This window comes from Lissotriton vulgaris, chromosome 6 (genome assembly GCF_964263255.1).
Source record: "Lissotriton vulgaris chromosome 6, aLisVul1.2, whole genome shotgun sequence".
Classification (NCBI taxonomy): Eukaryota; Metazoa; Chordata; class Amphibia; order Caudata; family Salamandridae; genus Lissotriton; species Lissotriton vulgaris.
In genome coordinates, this window is record NC_141694.1 from 1,528,056,865 (window position 1) to 1,528,082,020 (window position 25,156).

General features: G+C 42.0%; 1 protein-coding gene across 5 annotated transcripts in view; it reads left to right on the forward strand.

The window, feature by feature from the left end:
- The window catches only part of PLCB4 (phospholipase C beta 4), a 1,177,624-nt gene that overhangs the window by 416,490 nt on the left and 735,978 nt on the right, over positions 1-25,156 (forward strand). For all 5 annotated transcript variants that reach the window (XM_086927702.1, XM_086927703.1, XM_086927699.1 and 2 more), the window contains one exon: positions 936-1,003. The gene's annotated coding sequence lies outside the window, so the exon portion shown is untranslated. The remainder of the gene's footprint in view (positions 1-935; positions 1,004-25,156) is intronic.

The window sequence follows — 25,156 nt, forward strand, 5'->3', positions numbered from 1 at the left end:
TGAAGAGGGACAAAAAATCTCAGCGGGAACCTGCAAGTGGCGGAGTGCAACGCGAACTGCTGTTCGCTCTGATCTCTCTGCCTCTTGAGTAGAAATTCTACAAAAGCGTTGGCTTGTCCTCGCCAACTTACCATTGGTGAGAGTGGAAAAAACTCTGTTGCACTATGCGGAGCGGAGTTTTCTGCACTCCGCGAGCTTGCTATTTCAAACATAGACATCACATCATTTCCTACAGAAGTAGAGAAGGCAGGAAAGCTCCTCAACTTCTGTTGCACAAAATATTTTCTAAAAGAAAATGTACTCGTTTCTGCAGTTGCTTCTGAAAGAAAGAGCTAGCTGGCTGTATGCAGACAAGCAGGGGCGGCTCTAGGCTCATGGCGGCCCTGGGCAGGGACCGTAGGTAGGGGCCCTGGAAGAGGGGGTCAGGTCGGGCGGAGCGCGGAGGCCAGTGAAGAGGGGGGGTCAGGGTGTTTGGAAGTGTAACAGAGCCGGAGGCCGCCAAATCCCTGCTAGGGGCCGCCACGCAAATATGTATCCATCCTCAGAGGATTTTTATATTACGGATATATATTGGCGTGGTGGCCCCTGGGGTTTGGTGGCCCTGTACAGGTGCACAGCTTGCACATGTGTAAGGCCGCCCCTGAGACAAGCCCTTCTCTTTGGCACCAGAACTGTGTAGAAGTAGATAGTGTGGTCATGAAATATACATTGCATGTTTACGCACTACCTTAAATCTGTGTTAACGAATGTGCACCTCTGAAAATTGGAACCCCTGAGGCTTGGCGCCATTTCTTTTTTCAAAGTGCAGTTTTTGCTCTCACCTCTCACTCTCACTCTTCAACTAAAGTATGACTGCGGTTGGGCTCCCGTGGCTGTCAGTGGCTTTCACGTGTCATGCGTGTGCCTACAATTGAATTTTGCTTTTTCTTCCACAGAAGTACGAGTTTCACCGGAACATCCTTCCAATAAGGCCGCCGCAGTCCAGCAAGTCGAGCGCCGCTTGGTAAGTGCTGTTTTACACATAATGGAAGCGAAGCTATTGCTAAACAGAATTTTCAAGAGCTAAAAATGCGTTTATGTATGAGAAATGAACGTAGTCTACATGCGCAATTACTTTTATATAATAACTGCTGAGGCGGGTGTATGTGTCTTCCTCTTGACTGCTGCATACTCAATTTACAGAGCAGTTGTTGTCAGCCGTCTGGCTGCATCTGTGGGAGATAAGCCCTTTGAAATAGCTGGTGGGCAGTCATGCTGGACAGATAGCTCATAAATTACAATTATTGGAGACACTGCAATACGGCGATCTCTTCCAGTTATTAATATAGAATTCTAAGAGACTATCTCGCACCTGCCGTCGGGGCAGAGCGTTGCAGCAACCAGCCAATCAAGGGGTTGCATAAAATAACTCATAATCCTAATGCAGTTTTTTTTTCTGTGTAACATCATGATTTGACCTAAATCCGTGGACGGAGTTAAAGCAACATATCTAGTGTAAAGAGTGTTACCTTCTAATCATATGCATCGAAGGGTATTTCCGCAATACTGTACAATGTCTTCCCTAATTACTCAGACGGTTTGCTTGGGTTTCTTTAGTCTGTGTGTTGTTTGTCCTGGGTCGCACATAACAAATGACCTATGCATACGTATGGGTTTATTCGTTACAATGGCTCTCCAGGATTCCGCCGATCTGTGTTGCTAATCTTGGTACATCTGCCTGACACACTAAAGTTGTGTCAGATCAACCATTTGTTGCACAGTATTTCGTTAAAATGCTCAGCAAACAAATGTTTTTGTTATATGTGATTGTGGTATGTGTGATTGTAACTGAACACAGGTCAATCTGATGGAAGAACTCTGATGTTGGGGTAAAACAGCTTCTGCTGTCCATTGCAAATCGGCAACCACGATTTCTGATCGTTCTGTGCATGTGCCGGGTTGTTCTATCTCAAACAACAGTGAGAAGTGTGGGGGAAGGGTGAGGGCATGCGCATTAGACTGGAGGCAGATGGGAACAGAAAGCAAGCCTCTTATTTTCAGAACGCCATCTGCATCTGTATGAGATGACACAGAGCCAGTGAGACCTCAGGTTGACCTGTACCGCGAAGCCCTGCATTTTACATTTGGACATAGTGGGTGGATTAGCACCTTTCCAGGAATGGTATTGTACAGTAGCGGCTGGCACGGATCGGGGGTGGCGGGGGAGATAAAACAAAGAAAACTTACCTCCTTGCACCTTGCTGTGCTGTCACTCATTCTCGTCCCTCCGCTCCAGCCGAAAGAGGAAGCAGCCAGGCTCCTCTGACCAATCAGAATTCTGCAATGCGGCGTTGTGAATGGTCTGAGCGCCGTGGTTCGTGGCTCAGGTCGGTAATGTAGTCCTGGGCATGTTCTCAGCCTGCATGGAGAACATGCAAAGTGCGCATGACTGTTTTGCCGGCATGAGAGGGCTGCTTGAACATTCATGTGCACTTTACAGAGTGCCACCACTCCTTCCCCTACTCCCACAAATAAAATGATAATGTCAGTTATTATCAGTTTATTTTTCCTTCATTCCCCCTGCTAAAAGCAGTGGGGGGGAACGCTCCTCTGCCTCAGCGAAGGAGCCGCCACTGGTATTGTAACTTTATGCGAGTGAGGGGAGGGCAGGCTGGCCAAAATAACTTCCTTCTTTTATCTTTACAAAGACAACCAGGGCCTACTGAAGCTACCAGCATTTGTTTATGTTAGATCTACTGTCATAAAATGTACCAAGCAGGGCCGGCTCTAGGCTCTAGGCTCATGGTGGCCCTGTACAGGGAGCGTAGGTGGGGGCCCCGGAAGAGGGGGTCCGGACGGGGCGGAGCTCACTTCGCGCTCCAACGAGGCCCACGCCTGGCTGTGTCAAACTGAAAGCGCTCAGGTTGGCCCGGTCGCTCCCCTGCCCCCCGAGCTCTAGGGGCCCCCAGGAGTCGCTGGGACTTGGAGCCATATTTCAACTGTCTGCCGCTTAATAGTGCAGAAATACCCTTTCTCTCCACCTTTATTGGCACAGGCGGAGCAGGGGGCCTAAAGAAATCAATCACCACCAGTTTACATGGGAGGCCGCGCCCGCTGCCAGTGCCACTGACTGGAAGACAGACAGCGGCCCTCGAGTCGATGGATGCGGCACCGGCAAATTGAATGCGGCGGGCCCCCTGCCCCTCGGAGAAAGTGTCAGTGATTCCAAAATGTAATACTCGGCAATGATTAGGTCTTCCGCTGGCTGGGACTCGAGCCATATACTGCCGCTTAATTTAATGCAAAATAGTACCCCAGACTCCACCTTTATTATAGGCCCTGCAGGCACACAGGCGGAGAGGGGAATAAAGGAAATCAGTGGCCGGCGCTGCCACTGGAAGACAGACATCGGGCGGCCTACCTCGATGCGGCAAAACTCCCGGCTGCAGTGCAGTAAATTCGCCCCTCCGACCTCAAGCATTAACAGCTACACTCACGCCCGGCTACCTATCTTCATATGACTCGCTTGCTTGCCATGACGCGTCACGATAGTCAGTCAGTGCCACACAAACAGTGTGCAGAAATATCATTATCAATCATCTGAGAGAATGGATCTATTCTGCCCTTACCCGGCAGGTGCGTTCACACTTCTTCACTTTATTCTCAGTCTGAGCTCAGGGGCCGCTCAGCTTTTGTCCGACTCTGACGTCGACGACCACCAAATGGCTGGGCTGTGCAGAGAGAGTCATACGCCACCAGTCCCACAAGTTAGTTAAGTTAGTTAGTCAAGCAGCAGGTTAGGTTGAGTCTGCGCGCTGCCGCAGATCACTCTATCCTGGCTTCCGGCGTCTGTGCCAGCCAGCCGGGTGACAGTTATGATGATTTGAAACACCCCGGCGCCCCTGCTGCCCAATCAGGAACGAGGTCGGTGCGGACTCGGAGCCAGAGTCCAGGGAAGTTAAAGGGAGGAGGGGGGGGGGGGGGGTGACTCACTGTGTCAGGGCTTGCAACTGTGACTGTCAGACCCAGAACTTAGTATTGGAAGCCGGGGTCGTAGCCGGAGGCCGCCAAATCCTGCCAGGGGGCCGCCAGTGCCACGATGTATCATTGATCCTTCCGATCCGATCCTCGTCGTGGCGGCCCCTGGGGTTTGGCGGCCCTGTGCAGGTGCACACTTTGCACATGCCTAGGGCCGGCACTGTACCAAGGCCATGTTAGACCTCTAAAGTAATGCAGCCAAAATGGCTCTTGGTTAATCACGATCTATCACAATCATTTTAGCCATTCCAAGATGGCTGCCAAATGCATGAATGTGTTTGCATGCATCATAATGCATGCATGTCTATAGGTCGCAATGCATGCATGCACATGGTTTTATACTTGCACATGCTTGGTTCAGGACGCATGTGCTTTCATGTGCTGTGATGCATTGGCCGCCATTTTGACTTTTTTCCTTTATGATTTAAACAAGGCTGAAGGTAATTTTAAAAAGGTAAAGTAAAAATAAAGTGCAAAGCAGTGCGAAGATAGCTGCTAGTAGCCCCATATCTCTGTGCTGCTATCAAACCCTCTCAAAAACATAATGAAAGATAAAGAGCAAGACCGGGTGAGACAGGGAAGCACCGATCAGTGACAGCAGAACGAACAGAGAGTGCACAAGGCCCTTGGGGGAAAACTGTTATTGGACACAGAACTCCTTATTAGAATGTTTACATCCGTGACATTTTATAGGTTGGTACCAGCCTGGATGCACATGTATGATAGTGCATAAAGCCAACGAAACCACAAGGGTCAATCACTGGAAGGGACTGTACAGAAACATTTTTCTCTATATGTATCTGAACGTGTTTGTGTGTATGTTTATTTTGTGTATTGTGTGATGACAACAACTCTCGCGCAATTGCATAAGCTAACTATAGGAGAGGCTTACAAGAGGTTGCCCACACTACAGCATCTTATTAAAGCGCCCCCTGTGAAAGCATCATACATTATATTGTAATTGCATTTATATGGCACTTACTACCCCTGATGAGGTGTCAAAGCACTTTTTTGGCGAATAGCATGTTACTCCGGAACCTTTAAAGGATTAGTGGTGAAACAGTATAGTGAAATATGAAAGTAATTTGAGTGGCTGATATGTTAGCCAGTTATTTGGATTCAAAAGGGTGGAGGGATAGAAAAGGGAAAAAAGTTTGCATTCATACAGCGCTTGTTATCCCTGAAGGAGTGTTGAAGCACTTTTTTGGTGAGTTGCACGCTACTCCAAAACCTATAAAGGAATAGTGGTGAAACAGTATAGTCAAATATGAAAGTAATTTGAGTGGCTGATATGTTAGTCAGTTATTTGGATTGAAAAGGGTGGAGGGATAGAAAAGTTGCATTTATATAGCGCTTGTTATCCCTGAAGGGGTGTTGAAGCACTTTTTTGGTGAGTTGCACGCTACTCAGGAACCCATAAAGGATTAGTGATGAATTGGTATAGTGAAATATGAAAGTAATTTGAGTGTTAATTATGTTAGTCAGTTATTTGGATTTAGAAGGATAGCGGAAGGATGGAAGAAGGAGAAAGGTTTGCATTTATATAGTGCTTGCTACCTGGGGATTTAAAGCGTTTTTTCGGTGACTACCAAGCTACTCTGCAACCCATAAAGTATTAATGGTGAATTAGTATAGTGAATGGGAAAGAAGGGGGTGTGGTAGACTGGAGTTGAGTAGAGTGGAGTTATGCAGGGTGGGGTAGATTGTACTGTAGTAGAGTGGGGTCGATTGTAGTTGAGTGGAGTTGAGGTAGGTTGTGGTGGATAGAAATCTCTCCCATACCAACAGTGACATACTGGGATGGGAGACATTCCAGCTCCTTCCTAGGAGGTCTCCACACTACAGTCCCTGGTTTATGGATTTTGTAGGATATGTTTACTATTCAATGACCCTCAGTGCCCGAAAGAAATAGTGGTCTTAACCCTCTCACTCAATGTCTCTGTACTTGGCTTCTACCGGGAGAGGTTAATATGTTCATGCTGGAAGATTTACAGATATAACACTTATTAGTGCTGTTCGCCTCTTGGAATGCTATTTTATAAAGACAGTACAAATTCAAAATGTTGCATTTTTTTGCACCTACACCCCATTCGTTTCATCTGCTTCTGACTCACCCAGTCAGGTGCCTCTGACTACACTCCCCTAAAATTCCGCTTCCTTGTTGATCTTCTGCAGCCCATGCTGAACATGCTGTGTTTTGGTCTGCATGTTGTTTCGCAAAACCAATAAGGAAATAAGAAAAAAAGCAATTCTAGTTTCCTAATATCAGATAAGTGATGTTTAGCGGGTGACATCTTTATGAGTCATAACTCTTTAAATAATGTTACCTGTAGAGCAGCATTTTAAATGGTGGACAACATATTAATAGGCTTCTGAGAATTCGGATGCAAACTAAACTCGTGTAACGAGGCAGAACTGGGGGAACATTTCACAAACTGAATATGCTTCACGGGGCTTTCAAAACTAGAAGTGGGACTTGCTCCACCTTTGGTATTTTGCGTCCATTCTTTGTTGCCTGCTTGGCGCGACTACATTCAGGTCCCGTCCCCAACGTCATTGTGTGAAGCAGTAAGCCCTCTGTAACCTTCGCAGGGATTTGGTGGCCTCCGGCTCTATTCCACTGCCAATTACCCTGACCCCCCACCTCTTTACTGGCCTCTGCGCTCTGCCTCGCCCGGACCCCCTCTTCCGGGGCCCCCTACCTACGCTCCCTGCCCAGGGCCGCCATGAGCCTAGAGCCGCCCCTGCCTATGGGCATCTTGGTGCTGAATAACAGATGTTTATTGTTACCCAAATTAATAGTACTCACATGCATACCCATCACTCCACCTGTGTGAGTGCAAGCATACCTGCAACATAGAAGCATGTACGATGTACTGTCTGTCTTTCCTCTGGGAGTACAGGCATGTCTGAAAGATAATGGGGTCTCCAATGTGCTGCAGGTTTATTCACTAGAGAGCAAGCATTCCGTTACGGTATGTGGATGACACAGTGCTCCATAACCCCTTTTCTGTATATTGCTTCATACCACTTTAGTTGTTTTTAGGCTCCATAGTAATAGGTTTTACTGTTACTCAATTAACAATACTCAAATTGCCAACCTTGGAAGGATAGAAAGCTAATTCAACTTTGCATGGATTCAAATCAATGACCTGCAGATAATCAGGTTTCAGCAGTGCCTGTTCGGCCCACTGCACCATCCAGTCAGCAAACAGCTGGGCACAAGTGGTAATCTGACTGGCTTGGCCTGTACCTTCATGATAGTCTGCCTATTGTTCACCCTGAAGCCCCTGGTTTCTTCACACTCAATCGGAATGTTTGTTCATCTCAACACCTGAACCTTTGGTCTGCGCTTCACCTCATTGGGCCATATACACATAGCTGCCAAGTAAAATCATGTCACACCTCCAGCCATTAACTAATTTACCTTTTTAATCAAAAACCCTACGCTCATTGAGACGGTTAGGCCATGCGTCACACAGCTGCCAAATTGTCCCATATAATATGTGACACCTTCAGATGGGCCTGAGTTTGTGATCAACAGGAAACTGAATGCTGTTTTTCTTAATCTTATAGTTCAATGTAAAACGCTGAATTATATATCCTAGAAACCAGAGTTCCTTCCTATTATTAGAGAGAAAACACAAATAGGGAGAACTGCAAATACACATTAAAAAGGAATATATTCTGGGTCACACTTTTTATTGTGATGTATCTAAAATAAGTTATTTCAGCAAGCCATCAAATGGTTGTTCAGCTAACACTGTTCTACAGACTGTGATCTGAGAAAACACAATGTAAAATACTTGAAAGTACTAATGCTGTAGGCAGTAGTCCTGCGCTGTGGGCATAATTACACCTCCTGAGTGATGTGAGATTGGTATGTGAGTACTATTGTTGAGTACTGTCATAAATGAGCTTTAGCTCATAGGTAATCCCACATAGCCTCAGTGACCTAGGGAAACACACACCATGGTGTCTATCTTTTTTGATTTCAAAGTATTTTATTGATAAAGAAGTGACAAAGAATAGAAGGTACATAATATAATAAAAGTGACACAATTGATTCAAGATAAACGCACAATCAGAGGCTAAAATTGAGGTGGAAGCAAAGTAAATGCATTCAAAAGTAAAAATAGCCTGTTATAAATAAAGGAACTAATTAAGTAAAGGCTACTATCAAAGCAATAATCAAAAGTATTACTATCAAATTTTTATAGGCGGGGACAGGGGAGGAAATAGAATAAAAGAAAGGAGAAAGAAAGAGAGAGCGATAGAAAAGATGAAAAGGGACAGAGGACAGGAAAGAGAAAGAAGAAGAAGAAAAAAGAAGAAGGATTCCCACCGGACTAACCCAACACGTAAAAACATAAGACACCAATTAAACAGACAAATTAAAAGGAAACTGAGCAACCAACCCTTTTTACGACAAATCCATATAATCATCCAAAGCTTTCCAAACCCCACTAGAGATAGATGGAGAGAGATGAGCTTGATCAACCGAAGTGTGAGCGCTGCGCAAAAAGGAGACCCAAGCCCACCATGTATGATAAGAAACCGAAGAAAAGGATTTCCACTCCATAAGTATGACTTTCACCGCAACAGTCAAAAGGAGATCCATCAACTGTAATTCCATTGGATCTAAGGGGAGAGGAGTAGGGGCAGCCAATGGACCCAATAAAATTAGAGGAAAAGAGAGTTGGAACTCAATACCAAAGATAAGAGAAAGATGTTTATGGATGAGGTTCCAAAAAGGCTGAAGCAGGGAACATTCAAAAAACATATGCTGAAAATCGCCCGCCAACAATCCACAACTCCAACATAAATTGTCATCTTTAAGATTGAGCGAATGTAGACGAACAGGCGTCCAATGAAGGAGGTTGACAGACAAAAATTTAGACTGCATTAAGGATGGGGCGATTTTATTGCGAAGAGAGAATTTACCAATCAACTGCCAAGTATCTGAGGAAATATGATCTGTAACATCATGATCAAAATGGTGTAACCATTTTTGTTGAGCAACCGTATGTGCAGGTAGTGAGGCAGATGATAAAAATTTATAAATCTTGGAGGCTACGTGACCAGATTTAGTCCAAATATGAAAAAGAGAAATGGTAGAAGAGGTAGGATGAAGACGTACCTTAGCAAGGGCCACTTTAATTTTAAGAAAAGTATAAAAATCAAGGTGTGTTAAAGAATGCTTTTGAGCCAAGGTGGAAAAGGGTAATGGCTCCTCAGAAGCACCATAAAGGAGTTTAACAAGAGAAATCCCTTTAGCCGCCCAATCGGACATGAGGGTGGGAGTAATGTTGAGTTTAATTTTAGAATTCCGCCAAATAGACGACCACCTAGTTTTATGTAATGGGATTGCCACTTTCTTATCTATTCTCCTGACCGCAGCAATTGTATCAAGAATTATAGAACGAGAAAACAGGATATGTAAAGTAGATGTGGTGCAAAAAGAGGCAGTAGGAAAAGGAGATGCTAAGTCCTGTTCTATTAGTAGCCAAGAAGGAACATGAAGAGGTGGAGGAGAGAACCATAAAGCACCTTGAGAGGCCAAAAAGGCAGTTTGGTTCTTTTCCCAATCAGGAAAATTGCAACCTCCCATATCACAAGGTCGTCGCAAGAATTTGTATGCAAGTCTAGCACGTTTGTCATTCCACAGAAATTTAGATGTCAGAACATCAATTTCATGAAAAAAGGAATCTGATAACTTAACCGGAAGCATGGATGAAACGAAATTAATAATGGGTGTGATCATCATTTTAAGAGTCTGGAGGCGACCCCACCAGGAAATATGTTTCGGGGACCATGTATCCAAAAGACGACGCACTTTAAGAAGAGTCTGGGTTTTGTTATAGGCAGTAGTGGCATGAAGGGTAGAACAGAAATAGATACCTAAGTATTTCAGGTGTGTAGACTTCCATTTAAAGCCCGCAGAACCCATATGAGAAGGGAAACAGTAGGCATTCAAAGGGAACATTTCCGTCTTATCTTTATTTAGGGTATAACCTGAAACCGTTGAGAAGAGGGAAATGGTACTTGAAATACCAGGTATTGCCAAGGCGATATCGTCTGAAAAAATAAGAACATCATCTGCGTAGGCAGCAGTTTTAATACAGTGAGGCCCAAAAGAAAAACCTTTAATGTCTGGGTGTAACTCAATTAGTCTAAGAAGAGGATCAATAGATAGTAAAAATAAAAGCGGAGATAAAGGACAACCTTGCCTAGTGCCCTGACGAAGATTAAAAAATGACGAAGTAGCACCATTAACTCTAATGTTAGCTCTAGGTTGAGAATATAAGGACATTACCATATTAATGAAGGAGTCGCCAAGGTTGTGTGCACATAAAACAGCACAAAGAAACGGCCAAGAGACCTTGTCGAAGGCCTTTTCAGCGTCAAGGGCCAAGGCCGCGGCAGGAAGTTGAGACCGTTTAGCTGCACCAAGAATATGACAAAAAGTGTGTATATTGTCTTGCGCAAGACGTCCTTTCACAAAACCGGTTTGAGAGGGATGAACAAGATGAGGGATAAAGGATTCCAATCTTTTGGCCAGGATTTTGGCAAAAATCTTAGCTTCCATGTTGAGAAGAGAAATAGGACGGAAGTTTTGGGGATCCGAATGGTCTTTCCCTTCTTTTGGGATCACTACTATAGTAGCTTCAGCCGCAGTACCAGAAACAGACCCATCCTTAACAAAAGAATCAAAGACAGATTGCAATTTGGAAACAAGCGCAGGGAGAAAAGTTTTATAAAATAAAATAGGGTAACCATCAGGACCCGGGGCCTTGCCAGATCGAGTAGCTTTAATTGCGGTAATAATTTCCTCAGGGGAAATCGGCCTATTTAAAAAAATACGATCATCCTCAGAGACAGACTGAACCGGAACCGATTTGAAAAAATCCTGATACTGGTCAAAAGAGGATGATTAGAAGGAGTATATAATTTATTATAAAAATCACGAAAAACTTCAAGAATTTCCCCAGTTTGGAATTTTTTAGATCCCGAGTGGTCAGTAATAGAAGAAATTTGCGAGGACTTAAAGGAGAAATCCTGAAATTTTAATGTAGCTGCAAGAATCTTCCCAGCTCGATTTTTTAACAGTAATTTTTTGGATTTTTGCGCTTGTACTCCAATATGGGCTCTTTTAGTAACAATAGTATTATATTTGTATTTTAGTTGTTTTATTAACTGTAAACAGGATGTATCCTTAGATTGCCTAAAGGTGGCTTCCAGAGTTTTAATTTCAGTTGATAAATCTGTAAGCTCTTTTTTAATATCAGAATTCCGTTTGAACATACATTTAATAACCTGACCACGGAAAGTGCATTTAAACGAATCCCAGAGGACGATTGGGGAAGAGACAGAACCTTCATTCTCATGGAAAAAAGTTTCTATAGCCTTAGAGAATTCAGTAACCTGAGTAGCATCATGCAAAACTTCTGTATTCAATCTCCAGGAACGAGCACGTGATTTAGGTGCAAAGGAAGACAGCGTAAAAGTAACCGCAGCGTGATCAGAAATCAAAATAGGATGTATAAGCGGAGAAGAGGAGGACGAAACAAGAGAAGAATGAACAAGGAGATAGTCAATACGAGAAAAGGAAGAATGAGGCGAAGAAAAGAAAGAAAAGTCACTACCAGTGGGATTGTGAAGACGCCATATATCTTGAAGCTGAGTGAAGGAACACATGTTAAGCATTTGTTTGTGGGATTTTGGAGGGCGAAACTGAAACGCTGAATTCCTATCCAAAATAGGGTCCATCGGTAAATTAAAATCACCGCTAACAATAAGATTCCCAGAATGCAGGGTATCATTTAATTTTTTGGTAATCGATTTCCAAAAGATTGGATCGTCAAAGTTAGGAGCATAGATATTCATCACATAAAGATCATTATTTCCATACGACAATTTAGTTAACAACCAACGACCCTCAGAATCATGATCAGAAGAAATTATAGATAAACCAGAATTCTTCGAAATTAATGTAACAACCCCATTTCGTTTGCCAGAGGCATCAGAGCAGCAAACATCCGAAACCCATTCCTTCTTCAAAAACAACGCCTCTCTGGTAGAGACCTTGGTCTCTTGAAAAAGGACCAGGTCCGAAGAAAGAGATTTACAATAATCTAAGATTTTTGACCTCTTCACCGGATGATTTAAACCCTTAACATTAAGGGAAAATACATTCAAACCCGGCATGGAAGTACATAAAAAAAGAAAAAAGACGCCATGGATGACAGAGAAACAACCAACCTCACAGAGACAAGGAACCAACCAGCAAACATAAGGAACGAAAAGGGAGTATCCACGTGGGTAATCCGAAATAGAAAAAAAGACAGAAAAGAAGAAAAGAGAAAAGAGAGAAGAGAGAGAAGAACCAGTAGGGGAGGCCTAAAAAAGACCAAATTCATACTAGGGAGAATGTGGAAAGGTGAGCAAGGGACCCGTACAAGGAGGAATATTAATTGATAACAATAGCCCCAAGAATATGTCCAGCTGATGGCATTAAAATAGGAAATGGGAACAATCAAACTAGCAACGAATATCAGCCTAATAATATAAAGAAGCACAATGTAACCAGTAAATCTGTACAAGCACACTAAGTTAACAATCCAGTATCAAGAGTCATACTTATACGATGTATTATTATCAGACAATCTGATAAAGAAACAAAACAATGTAGTAAAGCATGAAAAATAGATAAATACATGAAGATAATTATGTATATCCTAAACATAAATATTCAATTAATGAGCAATCCTTAACTGCATAAAGTTAACAATATGTAATTGAAATTGAAAATGCAGGAACATATAAACATATAAGAAAAGAAAGAAAGAAAATAGGAGAAAAGAAACGAAGAAGAGAGAAAAGAAATGACACATATCAGAAAAAGAAAGGTAACTATTAGTAATAGACAAGAATCAAGGAAGGAAAAACTGACTTGAAAGGAATATGGAGATGGAATAGAGACTACTAGGGCTGAAGACAAGATAATGAAACTGAAAGAATGACCGACTAAAAAGCCAGCAAAAGAAATAGGTTAGAAAGAGTACAAAGAGGAGAAAATGAAATAAATAAATAGAGTAAACAACATGACTCTAATAGAAAAAGAGAATATAGAAAGGAGATATGTTAAGGAGAGGAGTGAAATGGAAGACCGAGAAACCTATAGAAAAATAAATAGCAACAATAGTGGAAAGAGAAACAGATAAGAAATCTAACAAGTAAAAATCCAAGGAAAAGGGATACAAAGAGAAGACAGTGCGGACATAAGGAGAACGGAAAAACTCCAGTAACGGAGTTAGAGATTAACACCGAAATATAGGATCAATAGGAGAGAGATGAGAAAACATAGGCATACAGAAAACCACCAACAAGGAGACACAAGGGGACAGTTCAAGTGCCCGAGGCACCAGGATCCTGCGATTTCGCTCTTTGAATCTCCATCTCTATCTCCAACTGGTTGTCCAGGAATGTAGCTAAGTCAGCCGGCTCATCGAAAATTCTGGAACGTCCTTTGTAAGTAATGCGGAACTTCGACGGACCAGAAAATGAAAAGGGAATGTTCATCTCAGAAAGACGTTTCCGAAGATTAAGGAAGCCCTTTCTCCTTATGACCGTATCTCTGGCAAAGTCCTGAGAGATTGATATTCGATGTCCTTCCCAGACGACATGTTTAGCCTTCCGCATATGAGAAAGAATCTGTTCTGTATGTTGATGTCGCAGTGGCTTAAAAATTATTGCTCTTGGCTGGGTTGCCGATTTAGAACGAAACGTTGGAACACGATGTGCTCTTTCTATCTCAAATTCTCTCTGGAATGAGATTTGTAAGGTGTCAGGAAGCCAATGATATAAGAACTCAATCGTAGACGAAGATGATTTCTCTGCATCCTCCGGCAGACCAAAAATGCGTAGGTTAGATCTATGATTACGGTCCTCCTGCTCAGTGAGATCTCTTCGCAATGCCGCCATTGAGCGCTCCAAGTGGCTGAGGGACTTGGATTGTTTCTGCATACCATCCTCTGACTCCGTGGCCGATACACGAAGAGAGAGGGCTTTGAAGTCATTTCTAATAGCAGACACCTCCACTTGCAGTAAATCTGTATTAGTTTTTGTTGACTGCGCAATATCATGCACTTCATTAAGGCGCGTTAATATTGTGTCCAGAGTGGAGTTAGTGTCTGACTGAGCGGACTCAGGCGTAGGGGACAATGACTTAAGTCTCTTAAGCGAAGTGCCAACATCCTTTGAGTCTTTGGTATTCGAGGAACGGCCCATATTTGCAGCCATGAAGGAACAGACCTCCAGAAAAAATACACAGCCACTTGAGGAAAAGAGGAGAGCAAAAACTGCGTAGTCTGCACCCAGAAAGTGAAATAACAGCACACTGAGCGCAATGGGCGCCAATTAAATAATAACGGCGGACTTATATGCAGGACAGGCACCAAATTGAATGAAAGAGCCTCATATACAGCAGGAGGTCACAGCAAAGACATCGTAAGAAAAAGAACAACACCAGCAATAGACAGCTGCACTGAGAAAATCAGAACGTGGGCAACATAATATCCAGCCAAGCAGCAAAAATAGCAGAAAAAAGAAAGAAATGTTACCAACTTCAGGCACCGTAGAAAAAATGACCTGGACAGCCACCCAAACCGGCAATAATGTATCCAAGGCGGCACTTCTGAAGAGAAATGCCAGCTCCGTCAGAAGCGGGAAAATGGCGGCCGCCCGTGAGGGAATCGAGAGTCACAGGAGCCTGACAGAGAAGACATTCAGCTGTTGGCAGAATTCGGCGAAAATGCCTTCAAACAACTCCCTGCATGTTCCGCCGCAGAAGAATGCCATTTCTTCGCGAAGGGGCAATCAGGAAGCGGAGGAAATAATCCGACGGGACACTCTCGCCTCGGAGCTCAAGCACGACACGCCATGCTGCAGAGGCGCGCAAGCCACGCCTCCCCATGGTGTCTATCTTTAAGCCTTACATACTGTTGTTTTATAACCTATACCTGAAGTTGATACTTGATATAGTTTCAAGATGCGATTGAAGGAAGTCTTGGCACAAACACAAGAACTATCATACGTGAATGGAGGTTCTGGAAATGTATATATACCAGACAGTCATGGAAAGCTGACTCTTTGGGCTAGAAGTGTACACATAATAGCTAATATCCTGGACAAAGGAGCAGTGCCACCCTTATGAGCAGGTATAGGAAGAGGAGCTGTAGCATCCAAGGGAGTTCTGCCTGCAACCTTTTGTTTCCTGTGATTGTGGAATAGTCTCTAGCGCTAGAACCATACCCCAACAGCGGCTTATTGGTCTGCTCCACCTCCACCGGGCTGAGCATCAGCGCCAGTGTTCAATGTAAGTGTGAAGATGGATATAGCACGGCTTAGGCAAACCGTTAGGAGTTCTATGCTAATTACTGCCAACCACAATCCAAAGCACACATGATTATTCACATTGTGCTAATGATGACTCATAACCTCTTTTGCCAAGAGGTTTGTACTGTCAACACAATTTGCTGTCCAACTATATGTGTTGCAAAATTTCGAATCTCCTCCAGTCCCACACACTGTTCTACATATTTTTTCTATGAACAATAGATACCTTTTTATTGAAGCAAAGTGCATACATCTAAATGGATGAACTTAAACCACACTTAAACCACACTCTTCTTGTTGAAAGTATAATTTCAAGAGTAAGATGTAAGCCAACATTTGGCCTGATGTATCAAAGGGTTTTTTACGGGGAAAGACCTCGATGCTTGAGGGCCTTTCTTCGTTCCCATCTTCATTTGAAGACTTGGTGATCTAAAAACCTTTCTTTTGTTAACGCTAAACAAAAACAAAAGCTACAACACACATTACTTTATTAGATTAACAGAAGCAGAATCTTTTATTTTAAAACATTTTGAATGGAATTAATTTTTTCAGCTAAGTCTTTTGCTAGCTTTCTCTTGAAAACCTGAGTAAAAGAGAGAAATTACAGATGCAAATGTGTAGTATTCTTTGTAGCAAGAGTCTTAACATTTTCTGTCCTGTTAAGCAAATCTTTGTCTTGCTTGATACTCAATAAATGCTTGAAAGAACAAACGATGCCATCTGTCAAGCCCTAGTGAAATATTTTCAGACCTGAGTGCCTATAAGATTGTAGATATTTGTTGTAAAAGGAAATGCCGGGGGCATCTCCAATTTGGCTCCAGTGCAAATTATTGTGGCCTGTGACTAGTACGTTCCAATGCACACATGCCTAATCGAATCAGCTGTTCTGATGATAGCCGCGGCAGGACAAACGCCTATTCTTCCATGCATGCTTGTGTTAAAGTTACAATATTTTAATTTACTTTGGCTAACATAAAGTTCGTATTGGCCTGTGCAACTTTTATCATGGCGATATTTTTAGAAAAATAATAGAAGAGGACCCAATGATCTAGGTAAACTACAAACTACAGGGAGGCAGGACACAGTCAACAAGAAACCAGCAGCAAACAACACTGCCTTTTCTGTTTCTTCAGCATGTTTATGGATAATGGCAAAGGTTTAAAGCGTTTTTAAAATCCGAGGGAACTAACAAACTTGTAGATTCCCTAATTAAATTATCTTCAACTTTTTATCTTTAGCAGAAGTTGGGTCTTAAGGGAGTCAATCACTTGCAGGTGTAACACTGATTAGCTGGCGGCCCCACAGTAACACCTGTTTCAGTTATTCCAGAATTCAACCATATGTCTAAACATATCTGGGGAGGACTAGTTTTATTTTAATAATTTCATTTGAAGGTGTTGTTTTTTAAATAAACTCTGGTTGGGTGCCGCTTTGACAAACTTTTGTAAAAAAAACAAAAAACAACAATATCTACATCTTCAGGTTTAGAGAATGTTTCGGCCAATGTCTAGAAATAATAATGGAGTCAGGTTTCTCTAACATAAGCATTTCACTGGGCTGAGTGCAAATAGTTATTTTTGGGTCTCGTAATGTGGGAGGATGGTGACAAAAATTAATCTTGGCATGTTAAAAATGTAGGCAAAATAACACAATTAGGAAGGGAGGAGTTCGTTTTAACTCAAGATTATATTCAGGTCACAATTTTAGCTGTCCAGGGAGTACACTTTCAGTAAATCTAATTATGAAAGGCCAGTCTCGACCTCTGCTCCAAAATGAGTTTGTGACTTACAAGGTCAATGCTTATGGCTCCCTTTGACTAATTAAATCCTTCTTTCACTGGTTTATATATAAAGCCAGAAACAGCAAGGAGTGTAGAATCCTATTGCATGACTCAATTGGTAGTTACTATAACTCTCGCCCCCGTCATGCAAAGCATTGTTCTCAATGTCATTTCAGAATGTTTATTACATTTGTAAAACTTTTTCAAATGTTTGTATATTTTAAAATACGCCTGATCATTTATGTTTAATGAATAATGCATATATGTCTGGATTTTTTCCTTTTTACTTCAAATTGTTATATTTATTATAAAACCATGTATTTCTACTATAATATAAAGTTTATTTAAAATAAATAACTATATTAAATAACTTAAATATAAATAATTATAATTGCATAAATGGTTATTTTTCTTTTAATAGATTTGAATAGATTAAAAGACATTGGCAAAGCCCGTAGATTTTGCCTATGTGAGACCTATTGGCATTTTTGGAGGGGGGAGTGGGGCCGGGAGGGCAAGCGACACGAGGGGGGTGTGGACAGTGGGAGGGGGGAGGAGTAGGGCCGGGAGGGCAAGCGACATGAGGGGGGTGTGAACAGTGGGAGGGGGGAGGAGTAGGGTCGGGAGGGAAAGCGACACAAGGGAGATGTGGGAGCAATTTGGTGGAAGATGAGGAACAGAGACAGAAGGTTGGGAGGGAACAAAGAAGCTGGATGGGAGGGGTCAAGCAACAAGGGTGGGGGTGGCGGGGATGATTTGGGTAAGACCACAGATGACAGGAGCTGGGAGGGATTCAAGAAAAGCATGGGCAGTGGGAGGCAGGCGGATGGACTGCAGACAGATGCACTCTAAGAGACTGCATGTCTAAATGTAAAAAAAGGAAGGGCCTCGGGAAGTGTATGGCCAGTGGAAGGACACTGGCCGCAGCCAGGAAACTGTGTCTGGTCCATGGTCCACTGCAGGGACATAAACTTAAAGCCCAGGAGGAAGCAGGGAGCTGCTAACCACTAAGAAGCAAGTTAACAAGATCAACATGCACGCCAATCAATGGTAAGTAGTGGGTGGGATTGTGAGTCCCCTTTAAGCTTTTAGTCTACAAGAGATTTTCCATACGGACACCGCAAGCGCTATATAGAGGTCTTCAATTTAATTTGTGAATAATTTAAAACACAACACATAGTTATTTAGAGATTGTATATTCAAAGAAGTATATTTTTTGGTTTGCATTGAGAAACTTAGAATAAATAAAAAATAAACAATTTATTTAAATATATATTGTATGAAAATAAATTGTTTATTTTACGTAAATAATTTTATTTGCATACTATATTTTTTGAGTTTATAATATGGTTAGAGCTATTTTTTGTGGAATTTCAGAACCATAAATCACACTTACAAAAGTGGAAAGTCTACCACTATGGCAGATTTTACACCTTTGCATGGTTAGTGTGCAGCACAGAAATGAATTTCAGCGGAGCGACATGTAAAATGAACTGGATACCCACAAACTCATCAGTGCGCAAAAATATTTTGCATAGTCATTTGCATTTTGGAAACCACTCCTGAAAAAGCAAAAGTAATTGTGGTTTCCTGAGTACTTTGGAGTGTTCTACTGCATACGTAGAACAGTGGCTTAACAAAGCCCCCAACAGTGAAGGGGGGCCCCTGAGCTCCAGAGGGCCACTCTCAGCACAGTATCCTGGTCTGAGAGCTTCTCAGTGTGACCAGAGGGGGCACTCCCGGGGGAACCCTCCCTTTACTTTGCAATGGGGAGGCCCTCAAGTTACTTGCCACTGATGTAGAAGAAAACCAACAGAAGTAATTTTCCTACTTTTTAAATTTGATCCTCTCTAATTGTATTTATGTGGGACGGCTGCTGCTTGTTTATTAATTGTGGCTAAATAATTTTAGAGTTGTTCTGTTGAATGGGGGACAGACGGATTGGGGGACGAATCAATGAAACGATGAACGGACAGATGTACAAACAGAAACATAAATGGGGACATTAGTAAATAAGAACATGTTGACTGTGATACAAAGAATATTCATGGACAATGGACTTGACCCTACAGAAACATGTCTGCGGGGCTGCGTTTTGACAGCGCCTTCAAATAGCAATCTGCGTCATTCGAGCAGTGTTTACATATGTTAATGCTCTTAGCTCTTACTTGTACTTTTAGGAGTATTGTGTTTGTGACACCTTCTACAGATTCGCTAAATATGACACAGTGATAAAACCTGCTTTCTTTTGTTCCCTACTTTTTGTTTTATACTCTCTCACAAAGTCCTCAAGGGTTTGCAGTTTCTGCTCCTCTAGCTCCAAATGAATCAATGAGTTAACTGGCTGGGAGTCATGCATTGTGTAATGCTCAGGTAGTGTGTAGAGTATGGGGGCTCTGCACATTTATTCATCACCGCTGCAAAGGCATATTTGTGGCCCTAACTTTCGTTCAGTCACCCACCCAAAAATGTATGCCGACGAAAGAGGATAGAATTCTTGTCTCTATGGGCCTCATTACCATGGCGGTTGGACATCATTTTGGGCTCAAGACCATCCGACAAGGAGTCGGCGGTCCCGACAGCCCAATTAGGATACGATCGCCATGCAGGCCGTCGTAAACTTCTCTTTTTCCATTGCGGCTTGTGCTGCGGCCTGGAAAAGAGCAGCAGCACAAGCCACAATAGAAAAAGGGATGTTTTTGGAACATCCATGCACCGTGTGCCAGGCACCTCATTTTGTCTGGCACACGGTGCATGGATGTTTGGGGGGACACCCCATGTGCCCGACGATCCCACAGCAGAGGCCTACGGGGCTAAGCTGTCAGAAAGGGACATTATAATCCCTACGGTGGTGCCTGCGCAGGGACCGCCCCAATGTAGGGATTACAGTCGTATCGATGCCCTGACGGGCTTCTTGAAACTGTCGGAAGCGTTGGTCTGTCCCTCTGACCGCTGCGGTCTGACCGACCGCATTTTAATGCGGCGGTCAGACCGCTATCATGGCTGGTGGTCGGACCGCTACCGATGGCATGTTGGTGGCTGTTTGTCCGACATCCTAATCAGGCCCTAACTCAAGACTAATAACTTCAAACTCCTAATAGTCACATAAAAATTTGCAGACAGAATGATTTTTAGAGGTTTCTCAATAATCAACAGAACATTATTTGGCTAATTAGTATGTACTTTAATGTTGCTATGATGATTTTGTGTACGTTCAAACTGAAATAACTCACTGCAACTAATGTCACTAATAGTACAACTGTTATTATTATCGGAACCTCCATAAAACAGTTATTCCTATAGACCTGCTAACACGCTGGAAGAAGCAAATATCAACACACATATTAAATTGCAGGCAAAAAACAGTGTTCTAATATTCCAAATTAAACTCTTGCCAATGTTATGTTATACTGCTGCTCTTGTGAAGGGTTTATGGAACATAAATGCAGTTTTCCAGTTTTGTTTGCTCCCAGTAGCCCCTTTATTGTACTGATTGTAAATATTTTACTCTTTTTTAACGTACTTTTACTACTTACAATGCATACTTCCCTAGTTTTATAAATCGAGCTGAAAAATATATTTCAGCATTTCCCAGAAAACCACCAGGTGATCAATAATGTTCCTTGTTTCTACGATGCACTGGAGATATGTGTTTACGTCAAAAACACCTAGATTTACTCCACTCTGTATAATTCACGCTTTGGGCTGCACCCTCTCCTGACTGCGAATTGCAGCCATTAAGGTTAAAAAATTTAGCACAGATTTGCTTAAGCAAACACCCAAGCAGTAAATACTGTAGAATTTTCCTAACCAAATGTCCTTGTGGTTAATCATAAGAGGGTTAGCAGAACAGCATATCTCTGTGGACAATAATGTTTGGGAAATGTTACACCACTTTCCGGGGCTATCCCTTTTATCGCTTTAAGTCTTTTTCATTACGATTTTTGTTCACAAAGACCTGATTCACAAAGATGAACTTAGACTTTTGAGTAAGTTTACGTTTTTTTTGCTATTCACAAACTGCAAGTTAAAAGTAAGTTTATGACCATAGAGACTCTGCAGTCGAGGTGAAGAACTTCGCACATTGGTCTGTCCTCAGTGTGCATGTCTATTTATTTTGGTCCGTGCTCCAACATTTGATATAGGGCACACAGTCATCTAAAGAGTAAGCAAAGCTAAAAGTGTTCCACTTCTAATGGAAATGGCACACAGTTTATGTTTTCGTACTGATAAAAGGGATATATTTTCATGCATTTCAATTTGTGATGCCAGTTTTGTTACCAGGAAAAGACATCAAAGCTTGGGTGATGATGCTTAAACAGTAGAAATAAAAATAGATCAAACACTTTTCTAGAATTACCGAATGGAGACTTCTTAGAAGTGAAGTCGATGAAACACAAGAAAATGACAAGGAGTAGTGGGTTGGCTTAGCTGCGAGATGGCCCAGTAAGCCTGTTAGTGCAACTTTGACCTGGTTGATTAAGTTGTTCTTGTATGAGAATATTCCTGAGTATGCCATTCACTCAAGCAAGAACTAATCTGGTGATTGATATAAGAAGAGTACTGAATGAAGGCACTGAAGTAGAGGTGATTCGAGAAGCACAACGTAGATATACGACAACTGTGTGCAATGGGTACCTTTTAGGGCTGGCATAAATCAAGTAATCATATGGAATTTCTCGAAAATTCCATGAGATTATGCATGATTACCCAAAAACAGAAATTCTGCATTTAGCATTATTTTCATAGCACAACAATGTCCCCTCTCTTCCAAAATATGAAATAGCGCTAAATGCAAGAGACTATCAATAGCGAGTGCAAGCAAACGCTCTTGATATCTTAAATGTGCACATGAGGTAGGATTGCCTCGCTAAATTACTCCCGGCATTTAGTGCTATTTCTTTTCGCAAAATGCCCCTATAAGATGTATATAGCATTAAGACATTGCGCTATAATTTAACCGAACACAAATAGCGAGTGTTTAATACATGTGCTTGGTCGGATTTTTTCCCTCATATTACTCTTTTGCGTGCCAGGGGCACTTGCGTTATTATTTATAATTTGGCATCAGAGATTTTTTCTAAGAGATCATTAGAGAAGGACACTTGCCAAGGCTATTCATTATTGTTGCTATTACATTCCGTTTCTTGCATAGCTCATATTCACATTTTCAAATTTAGTTTTTTGTTCTTTTCTTTGTGTGATTCAAGCACAGCACCAAATGTCATGACACACATCTGCTGGCATGCCCAACAACCTGGTGCACTAGTCTGGTGAATTTTTCTTCCAGAAAGGGAGAACGGGCATGACAGATATAAGGGTCTAGTTACAGTGAATATTTTACGAGGGCCATGACCAAGGCATTTCTATGATAGGCATTGTTGGGTAAAAATATCCACTATTTTTGGATTTGTCACATGTAGACCAGTCCGGCAGCAACCTTCAATCTATCAGACAGTCATGTCGGGCAAGATAGCTCGTCAGCTGGCAGTAGCGTTGAATACCTCAAAGATAGTCATAGACTTGATTTAGCATCATTCTTGTTTATTGAGAAATCTTAACTTTAAATTGTTTCAAACACTTTAATTGTTCAAAGCTCTTCTCTTTGTAACACCGACCCATTTTAGCAACAGAGTGGACACCAGGAACTTGTAGGATGGTTGGCTTATGATCTATCAGATTTGATGCCACATGTTGCGGCTTTAGGTAGGTACTATGAGCACACCTAATTAAAGTGCTCCCACCTCCCTCTGTCCTCACAGTTAATTCTTCAATCTACCTGATATGTGAGGGTGAAGGGGTATTCTGACATTCTTGTGAAGTTGAAGGTAATGTGTCTGCAGGACAGAGCTGAGTTACACATAGAACAACAGTTTCTTCTCTCCAGCAAGCTCTGCCGATTTGCAAGACAGACAGTTCACATCACTTCACTAATTATATAATTTATCAGAACCAAACATGGCCGTTTGAATTAAATTGAATAGATTCCATTTTAAATGTACATGAAGAACACATTTAATTAGCTACCCTTTATTACAAAATCAAATAGCTTAAGAAGTCACAATAGAACTATGAGGATAAAAGTGTTTTTCTCTCTAGAGTCGAGAAATGGCTTTTAATATAGCTTGAAATCATCATGTTCTACCTGTGCAGTGAGCACAAAGTGCAAGGACAAAAGGTAAAACTGGAGAAGACCGCAGTGTTGACGTTCAGAAGATGGCTATTACCCTTCTCCCTTTCCTGATTAAGTCATTAGGCCTTCACATGGAGGATTTTTAGTTAGTTAACCCCTTCGATGCTTGTGACTAGGTCAACTCGTCATGGGTGTTATTTGTGCTGTGCGTTTGACGAGTTGACCTTGTCACATAACAAGGGATTTTTAAAATTGCAGCACAGCCCGGGAATGTGCTGTAGCAATGATGCGGTTAAAACACATGAGGGCTGTGAGAAACAAGAGGCCCAACAATTAGCTGAAGTCAAAAGAAGAGACATGGTCAAAGCTATCCTGGATTCAGGAGAGGGAAGACAAATGTTCTGCTCTTACTAATATAATATCGTTTTTATACTGATATGTAATATATCACCTGCCTGGGACTCCAAATGAGTTTTTTACAGGTAAGTTATCTGTTTTGCTGGCTTTATAGTCTACTGTGGACATCTAGGAGCAGCCTTCACTGTGCTTGTTATGTTTAATTGGCATCTTCCAATTCAGCTGAGCAATCCGGCACATTGCATTAGCAAATACATCACTATTCAGATATTGGCAATGGTTTAAAGGGCAGATCATTAGGTAACTCATAGCTGATTTATGGCTGGTGGTTTCAAAGAATGTTTTGCTACCATGATGTCATGTGGAAATGTTGCCTTCTTTGCCAGTTTTATGAAATAGGGAATACATAACTGATTGCCTACCAAATGTATCAGGAAACAGCCTTTACAACGTGTATGTTTTTACAATGGATGCCTTTACCATGCATTTAAGATAAGTTGAGGGATGTGGGGGGTCTCCCCCCACAAATATATTGTTTTTAAATGAATAAAAAATGTGTGGTAATGGCATCCGTAGTAAAAACATACACAATGTAAAAGAATGTGTTCTAAAAATGCGTGGTTAAGGCTTTCGTCCTATTTCTCTGCATTGTTCCATAATACAAGGAATGCAGCTAGCAAAATAACTCCTGTTAGGGAACTTAGTTTTGTTTCCTACTTACCCTGCAGCCAGCTCTCTTTTTGTGATCTTTGAATCTGAACCTTCTCAAAGAATCTACTTTGCCTATCCTCATGACTTCACTTATATTAGATTTCATTTTGTCCTTACGAAGGACACTTACACAAATTATCACGATATTTATTTCCTCAGATATCCGAAAGAAAGAAGATAGCATATCTGTTTAAAATGCATTTACTAGCACACATTGAAGCTATTTTCCTGGTAAAGACTTATCTGTCAAGGAGATAATTTGTCAAATTTTCACATACAGAACAATCTATCACTTCTAGTGAACTTACTGAATCTTCAAAACCATTCATCAAATCTGCTCCAGTTCAGACTGAACACTGACCCTTATAGTCCAACATGAGCCCACCTAATGCAACTGGCAAGAAGACAAATATCTCTCTCCATCTGGAAGCAGATTGTCTTCAATGCGATAAGAGGGACATGGACATCCATTGGGGGTACTTGTGCAGCTGATGTTACCCCTGTTCTGTCCTTTACTACATACGGCATTGCCCATTCGGTTCATCAACGACCATGCCGTCAGCAGCATCAATCGAACGTATATATGACATTTAGAGTAGTGTTTACTTACCATTTATTCCACTCCCTGCCGTGTATTTAGCCTCTCTAATCCTGCTGCAGGGCTAAGGGTGGGACACTTGAATAGCTCTGTGATGTAATTGGCAGTCGGGCTGCATGATCTCCTTTTCGTTATCCTGGGCATTAAGATAAATCAACATCTA